General features: G+C 42.1%; 1 pseudogene; it reads left to right on the top strand.

Moving 5' to 3' along the window:
- The first annotated feature begins 6,603 nt into the window (after positions 1-6,603).
- LOC121449279 lies at positions 6,604-7,179 on the top strand (annotated as a pseudogene).
- Positions 7,180-9,880: the final 2,701 nt, after the last annotated feature.

The following is a 9,880-nucleotide window of genomic DNA, read 5'->3' as shown; positions in this document are numbered from 1 at the left end:
CAGAAGTGGAAGTTTAGTTTTCCTAATGGTTTATCACTGTATATACAAACCACTTTTAAGGCCAGGTCCCATGTCTGGAAGTAGAAGATCAACACAAAACAAAATTGATGACATCATTGGAGGTTTTGTTTGCTTGTTTGGTCTGGGTTTTTGTTTTTTGCTTTTTTAAATGTTATAATTCTTTTTTTCCTATCTTACAGGTCTTTTACTTATATTATGGTTTCTGATTTTGTGTTTTTAGGGGATACACAGTGCAAAGGTATGTGACTACATCTATGAGTTTCTTGTGCTTTTTCTTTGATTTTTTTGTTTTCCTGTTCATTTGTTTGTCTTGTCTTCTTCAAGTTATTGTGTTTATTTTCATCATATCTTGATTTCCTATCTATCTATCTATCTATCTATCTATCTATCTCTTGTTGCCTGTTTGTTTTCTTTTTTTTTTTTTGGTAGCAAACGTTTATTTAAGTCTTACATAACTCAAGCTTTATAAAAAGCCAACATAATTGAAAATTTGGGTTCTCCCTGTAAAGCCTGCAGTATCCAAAGCTTGAAACAGTTAATATAACCTGTTTGTTTTCTAATGAAAAAAAGCAAGAAATGAAGCAGATTCTGTTTATTGGTGGCTCAGACAAAGGCATGGGGTGAAGAAGGAAGGCTGTAGGAGAAGATCTGCATAGTTCCCTGGGAATGGAGTCTGGGAGGGAGGAGAGGCCCCAGTGAGTGGTCTGCTCCAGGGCTGGAGATGAGTCTGAGGAATCAGAACTGGAGGACAGCAACGAGAGTAAAATCAGCCTCCCTGATTCCCAGGCTGGCATGGCCAGGGGATTTCCATGGACAGAGTGCCTCCAGGTGTAGGTGACTGAGACAAAGTGATGGGGTGAGGGGAATATTTCTTTTCCTTCCTCTTGGGTAGATATATGGGTATAACTGTTGACTTATGGAAATTTAAAAATTTTTATTTAGCACTTTAGAAGCTATGGAATGTTTTCCAAATGGGCTGCCTGATTTTATATTTTTAACACCAATGGCAGAATTCAAGTTTATGCAAATGCTTGCCAGAGCGTGTTATTTTGTGTCATATGGAAAACAGCCAGTTGTGTGTGTGCAGCCTTCTTCTTGGAGTCAGGCTGAAGAAATGAAGGGTTTTTTCTTCTTTGTCAAGGTATCGATACAGTCTAGGGACCTTCAGCTGCTGATTCTGTCTGTGTTGCTTTAGATTTGCCTGCTGTCATCTGTTGCCCTGGAGATTTTTTTCCTGCCTTTTAATTCCTTAACTGACAGAGAAAATGAATCCAGTAAAGACCCCTAGACTATACAAATATTACTAACCCCCCCAAAAGACATTCTGAAGTAAAAAGACCAAACAAAATAAATAAATAATAACTAAAATGAAGGAGTAGTGATAGTTTGGTTTATTTTTATTTGTTTGTTTTTTTTTGACACACGGTTTCTCTGTAGCGTTGGAGCCTGTCCTGGAACTAGCTCTTGTAGACCAAGCTGGCCTCAAACTCCCAGAGATCTGCCTGCCTCTGCCTTCCAAGTGCTGAGATTAAAGGCATGCTCCACCACCACCCAGCTATTTATTATTTTAAATTACATTTGATTTTTATGTTTTGTTTTTTGCTTTTTCAAGACAGGATTTCTCTGTGTAACTACCATGACTGTCCTGGAACTCACTTTGCAGAACAGGCTGGCCTTGAACTCATGGAGATATGCTTGCCTCTGCCTCCTGAGGGCTAAGATTAAACAAATTACACTTATTATGTATTGGGGAGGGGGGCTGCATGCACAAGGCACAGTGCAGGTGAAGGGCAGAGAACACTTTTGAGAGCATGTTTTCATTTGAAAGCTAGACACGGCATCATTTACCTTTGTGTTGAGTGTTTGGTCCAGGCAGATCCTGGGTACTGTCTGGCCAGCCAGTCTAGCTGAAGTGACAAGTTCCAGGTTCAATGAGAGACCTTACTGAAAAGAAAGAAGAGGAAGAGGAGGAGGAGAAAGAGGAGGAAGGCAAGGCTGACATTAGACTCTGGCCTTCATGACTTAGCATGGGACTACCCTCTGTGCCCCCCCTACATACACAAATAGGAGATACAAGCATAATACAAAGAATTAGTCAAACAAGTATTGGGGAGATAGTTCAGCATTAAGAACACTGGCTGCTCTTGTAGAGGACCTAGGTTTGATTCCTAGCACCTACATGGTGGCTCACAATGACTTGTAACTCCAGTTCTAGGGGATCTGACACTCTCTTCTGGCCTCCATGAGCATCATCACATATGTGGTATACACACACAAAACATACATACATACATACCTATACAGATAGGCAAAATACTCATACACTTAAAATAAAATAAAAAATTTGAAAACCAAAGCGAAGTATCATTGAAACAGAGGTGTTGGCTCAGTTAAAAAAAAAAAAAAGCAAAGCAAAAATCTTCCCTGCCCCCCAAAAATCAATATTAGCAACTGACAAATCATTCAACAAAATGGGCAAAAGAATAAGAGAGAAGACCCAAATGAATAAAATTAGAAATAGAAATTGTGATTTCAAAGTACATGCCAACAAAATCCTGAGGATATTAGGGGGAGTATTTTGAAAACTTTTATTTTCCTCAAACCTGGAAAATCTGGAGGAAATGGACAAATTCCTGTGTATATGATATATGAACTATCAGAACTCAATCATATGAACATAAACAACTTAAACCTAAACCAATCTGCGAGACTGAAGCAGAAATAAAGTGTCTCTTACCAACCATAACCCAGGTCAGATAGAGTCACTGTTGAATTCTACCAAACCTTTAGAGGAAGGCTAATGCCAACAGTCCCCAGATGTTCTGCAGAAGAGCAAGAGGAAAACCACTACCACCAAATCAGACTGTTTCCATGAGGCAAGAGTTACTCTGACATCAAAACCAAATAACATAATGAAAAGAAACTACAGTCCAGTTTCTCTGTGAAAATAGATGCAACAAAACAAAACAAACTCAAATAAACAACAGCAAAACACCCAGCAAAAGACCCATAAACCAAAGTTAAGAATTCATTAAGATGTACGCACAGCACGGTCAGTGCCAGGGTGCTTATGCTCTCTTGTAAGCAAGCCTAATAAAACTCCCCTGATACCCTTGCACCCCCATCCCCCTCTCCCTGCACACATATGCACAAATACATTTGGGGACAGAAATAACATGATCATCCCAATAGAGGCAGAATCTTTGGCAAAGTTGAACATATTCTACCATAACAAAAGCCATGAAGTACTTAGGAATAGAAGGGACATACCTCAACATAACAAACACAGCAATCCTATGAACAAAAGTGTACTAAGTGGAGAAAAACTGGAAATACTTCCTCTAAAATTAGAATCAAGATATCCCCACTCTTATTGGACATTAGGTGTGAAGTCTTCAGCAGAACAATTGGCAAGCGGGGGAAAATTGGCAAGGAAGAGTCAACTCATTCTTATCTGGAGACTACATGATACCATACTTAAACCACCCCAGAGACTCTAGTAGAAAACTTTTGGATCTGGTGAGCATTTGAAGTCAAATAACAGGATAAAGGAAAATCAACATGAAAATAAATAGGCTTTCTATGTGCCAATAATAAAGTTGACAAAAAAAGAGTCAGGAAATAATTCCACCCGGGACACCTTAAAATAAAACAAAATAAATAAAATAAAGAATAAATCTAAAAAAGTAAGTAAAAGACCTCTGTGATGAAATCTTTGAAATACTGAAGAAAGAAATTGAAAATACTAGAAGACAGATTTCCTATATTCATAAATATAGTAAAAGTGACCATATTATTGAAAAAATCTACAGATTCAACAAAATTTTCATAAAATTCTACTAACTTTTTTCATAAAACTAGAGAAAACAATCCTAATATTCACATGAAGTGAAGAAGACCTTAAATAGTCAAATACTGTGTATAAAAAGCAAGTTACTTTTGTGAATGATTGTCAGTGAATGGGTTTGGAGCTATAGTTGAAGGTGATTACCTTTTCTCAGAAGAAAGGCATTACTTCCCAAGTGCAGATACATAAGAAAGTGATATTTCATATTATTCCAGTGAAGCTAAAATCATTAGGTAACCACTGATTCAATCCTTGGGCCTGCTGTCAAAATGTATTCATTGACTCTGACGGATCCCATCCAATGTCTTCAATTCTTCCCACACCTAAGGCCATGCTTGCCTCTCTAGCCATGCAAGCCTATGCCATGCACCTTCTAAGTAAAGCTCTCAGTTGCTTTTGATCACACTCACCTGCAAAGCTGGCTGGGAATTCCATCTCTCCACACACCATTCACACAGCAGGTGACTCTGGGACCAGAGTCATAACCTTTACCTGTTCGGCTGCCTTGCTTATTTCTCCTCCACACTATTTAGCTCTGACCTTCTAGCCAATTTGTCCTGAAGGCATACAGACAACTTCATATCTTAACAATAGCATTTAGAGGCTGGAGAGATAGCTCGGTCTGGAAACATGAACACCTGGGTTGAACCCCCACAAATCCATATTAAAAGGTTGGACATGATGGTACGTGCTTGCAATCACAGCTTTCAGGAGGCAGAGACAAGATGGGTCCTGAAATGCCTGTAATGGTCAGCTCCACCTACCCCTACCCATTTGTCAGGATGCAGGCTAGTGAAATACATGGTCTCAAAAAGAACAAAAAGGTGGAGGTACCTGAATAACAACATCCAAGGTTGCCCTCTGGCCTCCACAGGCAGGATCAAACATGGACATGCATAGCTGCACACACACATACAAACACACACACACATGCATATGTGTCTACACCCATGCACCCCTCTGCAAACAACTGGCATTTAAGGCTGCGTGGGTTTGCGAAAATTTATGGCTACAAAACATGCAAACTAATTCAGGATTTCATCATATATCACACTTCCCGTAAGCATGATTAGATAAAAAGACCACATCTAGGAAAAATTCAGGTTTTGGAAATGTTGCTTAGCTAACTCACCTTTAAGCATGTGTGTTTTCACTTTGCCTGTATGAAATACAGTTACTTGGGCTTGGCTGGTCTTTTGGCTTCTGTGTCGCACTGCAGAACCCAACATTCCATTACTAGCTGCCCTTCTCAGTCCTTCCATGGCTACAGACTACACAAATCTGGACAGGGTTGAGAAGTGGGCGCAGAAGGAGGATTGGCAGAGTTGGCACGGGCAGGAGCTTGAGAGCAGATGTGGCTACACCCTGGACTCTTTAAAATGCCTTCTGGCTTGCACCGAGTGCTTCTTCAAGCACTATTGGGTGGTTACTTAGTGTTTTCAGATCTGCACTGACTGTGCAAACCCCTCATCGGTTTCTTCCATTTTACTAGCATATGTGATGGAGATATGGAGAGGGAAGATTCATGCATGACTTGCTAACAATGTGTAATAATTTGGTGAGACTGATATAAATAAGGGGTAGGTACTTTGAGGACAAACCAACCAACCAACCAACAACAAAACCCCTCAAACCCAACTTATTCTTTGAGAAGATAGGAACAGATACCAGGTCTAACCGTGGAAAGATAGACAAAAAAAGAGAAGAATAGTGTCTTATATGGGGACAATTTACAGAGACAGAAAAAGAGCAAGCTCCTCTGAGGAACCAATTACCTCTGAGGCTAAATGTGACCAAAGTGTGAAATTTGAATAGAGGTGAGTAACATTGATAATTAAAGGGCGTGCAAGGACAGAGTTAGTGCATCAAGCTGCTACACTTTTGGCAAGGATAGAACCTAGAGTCACACCGTGCCATTGAGACATCACCATCTGACTGTGAGCTTGCTTCTCTCTGCCGCCTGTTGTGGATAGCAGAGATTCTGGAGCCAAGAGATCTAAGCAGGGAGAAAAGGGTCAGGCCAGGAGCTCGGGTGGTGATTGCATGCCAGTTCATGTCAAAAGAGGAAAGAAGGGACTTCAGAGCATGTGGGATGTGCCTGATCCGTTGGAGGACAAAGTTAAGAGTGTCTCAGCGCTGGGAGTGGAGAACCATTACAGCTATTGCAGAAGGCAAACTGAACAACGAAAGCAGCAGGAAAAGGGAAAATACTAAGTTCAGTTTCTGTCATGTCTTATTTTATTTGAGTAGAGGAAAAGGATATTTTAGCATGCATTTGGAAATGTAATCGTCCAACAAACACAATTTCAACTTTCATTTAGAGATAAGTCAACCACTTTTCATTAACTCAGGGCCCTTCCCACCTGGGATGAGCATGCCTGAGTCACTCTGGGAAAAGTCCTGAGAAAACCCTGTGGATTCCTTTTCTGTGCCACTTGCACTGTGATGTGATTTAAATCTTTCAAGCATCACCCACCATTGTCTTCAGAGGAGTCCAGTGCCTCCTAACTTGAGATTTACAGACTCTTGGCTTTATCTGCAGCTCAGTTGCAGCTTCTGGCTCCTGCAATCATTGTGATAGCATTAGGGTCCCAAGGGACAACTTCCAGACTTCCTCTCTCTCCAAAGGCAGTATCTGTCTAAACCAGTCCCTTCACACACGCATGCCACTGACACCCCACACTCTTTAAGACATTGTTAGAGGTCCCGGCACGCAGCTCTCTCCAGTGAGAAACATGGCTGTCTCCTTGCTGCTGCTGTCCTTCCCATGGCCGGAGTGTCCCAGACCGCTCCGCAGGTGCTGGGAGCTGCTGCAGCAACCGAGGCAGAACTAGAACGGCCTTGCCAGTCCCCAGTGGGCACCAGCATTAGCAGTCCAGGGTCCATCCATACTCACAGACCCAGCCCACGTCACCAGTGGAAACAAAGAGGATTCCAGCTTTTTAGATAGTATCTTTTGGATGGCAGCTCCCAAAAACAGATGCTCCATTGAAGTTAACCGGTGTAGGAGAAGAAACTCCTGGAAGCTTATTAAAATTAAGAACAATATAGATGTTTGCCCTGAATGTGGCCATCTGAAGCAGAAACATGTTCTCTGTGGCTACTGCTATGAGAAAGTACCCAAGAAAACAACACAAATCAGACAACAAATATGGACTCAAGAAGGGGGCCCCTTTAAAGCCCCAACTGTAGAGACTGTGGTACTGAACACGGGAGAGAAACCATCAGAACATGATCAGGGCAAGAGGATTATTGAACAAAATACGAAGAGGCCATCACCCAGAATTGATACTGAAGAAGTTAAAAAATAATAATTTCATAGTCTCTAAAATCAGGAGTCTTTGTTTTTATGTTGTGCCTGCTTTCATATCAATGTATTTTAAAAATTGACTTTATTAGCTGTTAATTTTAAATGAAGTATGTCTCTTTGAAGAGTGTCTCTTTAATAAACTCAAAATACTTATGAAAAAAAAGACATTGTTAGAAACCAAACTGAGATGCTCAGTTTCAGGTGACCCCCTTGAGAAAAAGTGTGTGTAGAAAGGACCCTGAGTGGGAGACACCCAGTCCAGTTGCCATCCAGTTTGGGGCAACCATGCATCTGTTAGCCAGTGAATGATAAGGGTTGTAAGAACTGAAAGGAAGGCACACATCTGTGTAGAAGGAGCTGTGGGCTGTGTTCCTGCTGCCCCAGCTCCAGGCCGCTTGGCTAGCTTATGCTCATAAATAACAACACACAAACTGTATTCTTTTAAACACTGCTTGGCCCATTAGCTCTAGCCCTTACTGGCTAATTCTGATATCCCGATCAACCCATCTCTAATAAACTGTGTAGCACCGGTCTTACCCGGAAAGATTCAGCATGTCTGATCTGGTGGCTTGCTTCATCGTGTCTGCCCGGGAGATGGGAGAATGGCATCTGAGCTCACTTCCTCTTCCTCCCAGCATTCTGTTCTGTTTACTCCTCCCACCTATGTTTTAACCTATGATGGCCAAGCAGTTTCTTTATGTTTTAACCATTGACCTTCCTCCATCACATCTGTTGTGTCCACCCACCAACCTGACTTGTGTACCTCCCGTTGCCATTTGGGCTGAGCGCTGGACAACCAGAGCAGCCTTGGAAGGTCTTGAGTGGCACTCACCAGGCCCTGTGCCTCTCCTGATGCCCACAGAACCACTTTCAGAAAGAAAGGTGGACCTCAGGGGAACTGATGACCTTTCTAGGCTGTAAAACCCTGCCTGGAGGTCACCCCAGGGATTATCGCTAAGGAATCCTGCTATGGGTTATTTCTGGCTCTGGTCCCACTCTCTTCTCTAGCTTCAGGCACTCTCCTTTGATGGCCCTGTCACTCAATTTCCCCTTTTCATTAATACATAAGCCAGGACCCTGTAGCAAACTTCTAACAATCCTTCTCCCCTGCCCCTGTTTTGAACAATTCATTTTAAAGAAAAAAGCCATGTTAATTGCTTTCAGCAAGTACTTGTACAAGTAGACTATATGTGTGTTTACATATGCATATATATATATATATATATATATATATATATATATATTCTAGTTATTTCAAAATTCATGTATTGACTCCTGATTAAGCAGTAGAAGTTCCTTGCTTGCGGAGCTATAAAATTAGTAAACAAGACACATACTTAAATTAATTACAGGCAATTCGAACAGTGATAGCTTAAAGATTACCTGGTCCTTTAAATACAGTCTCTCTAATCCTGACAATTCTTTATTTTCTTTAACAATGCCAGGTATGCTTAAGTTCTCTTGAACCCAAGTCAGTCTCAAAAGTCTTCTGTTGCTGGGGTGTCCGCAACTCGAGTACACAGAAGCAGAACTTCCAGGAACTCTGAAAATCCAGCTAGAGACAGATGTGGGGTGAATGATCTCCTGGGGTCTGGATTTACAGGTCAGCACTTAGTGCATCATCTGCTTGGTCACTACCCAAAGCTGCAGCTCAGTTACAAATTTTGTTTTGTTGTGTATGCTTACGTGATGGTGGTGGTAGTGGTATGAGGTGTATGTACCTTTTAATGTGTGTGTGTGCATGTACATGTCCACGTGGAGGCTCAAGTTCAACATTGTCTTTTCTCAATCTCTCTCCAGCTATATATTTTTGGTTTTGGTTTGGTTTGGTTTTTCGAGACAGGGTTTCTCTGTTGCTTTGGAGCCTGTTAGCTCTTGTAGACCAGGCTGGCCTTGAACTCACAGAGAACCGCCTGCCTCTGCCTCCTGAGTGCTGGGATTAAAGGTGTGCGCCACCACAACCCAGCTCCAGCTATATATTTTTAAAGACTGCATCTCTCATTGAACCTGAACCTCATTGATTCAGCTAAATAAGGTGGCCAATGAGTTCGAGGGATCCACCCATCCATTCCTCCTTCTACTGAGGTTACTGGAGTGTATCACTATGGTTTTGATTACCGTACTGGTTGGACTCTAGCCGGTCCCATGGAGTGAGGAGCAGGGGCAGGAGACAAATATACCACACAGATTGAGCTTGAGGGTGCAGTTTATTGAGATAAAGGAAATGGGAAAGGGAAGAGAGAACGGGAGAGAGACAGAGAGAGAGACAGAGATGCAGAAGGGCAGGGAAGAGAAAGAAGAGAGAGACAGAAAGCTGCTTCCTCAGAGTAAATGACAGAAAGGGAGAGAGAACAAGAGCGAGAGCGAGAGAGCGAGAGAGAGCGAGAGAGAGCGAGAGAGCGAGAGAGAGAGAGAGAGAGAGAGAGAGAGAGGGGGGTGAATAGGTAGACGTGGCTTGTCTGTTAAAGGGACCTTTTGCATCTGTGCACAGACTAGAACCTGGTCAGGGTACTGCCTGGGTGAATCCTGCCAGATGACAGGGCAGGCCAGCATAATGCCTGAATCCTAACAACTATTCCAGTCTTTTTTTCTTTCTTTCTTTCTTTGTTTATTTAGGATTTCTGCCTCCTCCCCGCAACCGCTTCCCATTTCCCTCCCCCTCCCCCGATCAAGTCCCCCTCCCTCATCTGCTCGAAGAGCAA

Source organism: Microtus oregoni, unplaced genomic scaffold (assembly GCF_018167655.1).
Source record: "Microtus oregoni isolate MIOR12 unplaced genomic scaffold, Mior012 000006F_ref0000085, whole genome shotgun sequence".
Lineage (NCBI taxonomy): Eukaryota > Metazoa > Chordata > Mammalia > Rodentia > Cricetidae > Microtus > Microtus oregoni.
This window is presented reverse-complemented; position numbering and strand designations above follow the sequence as displayed.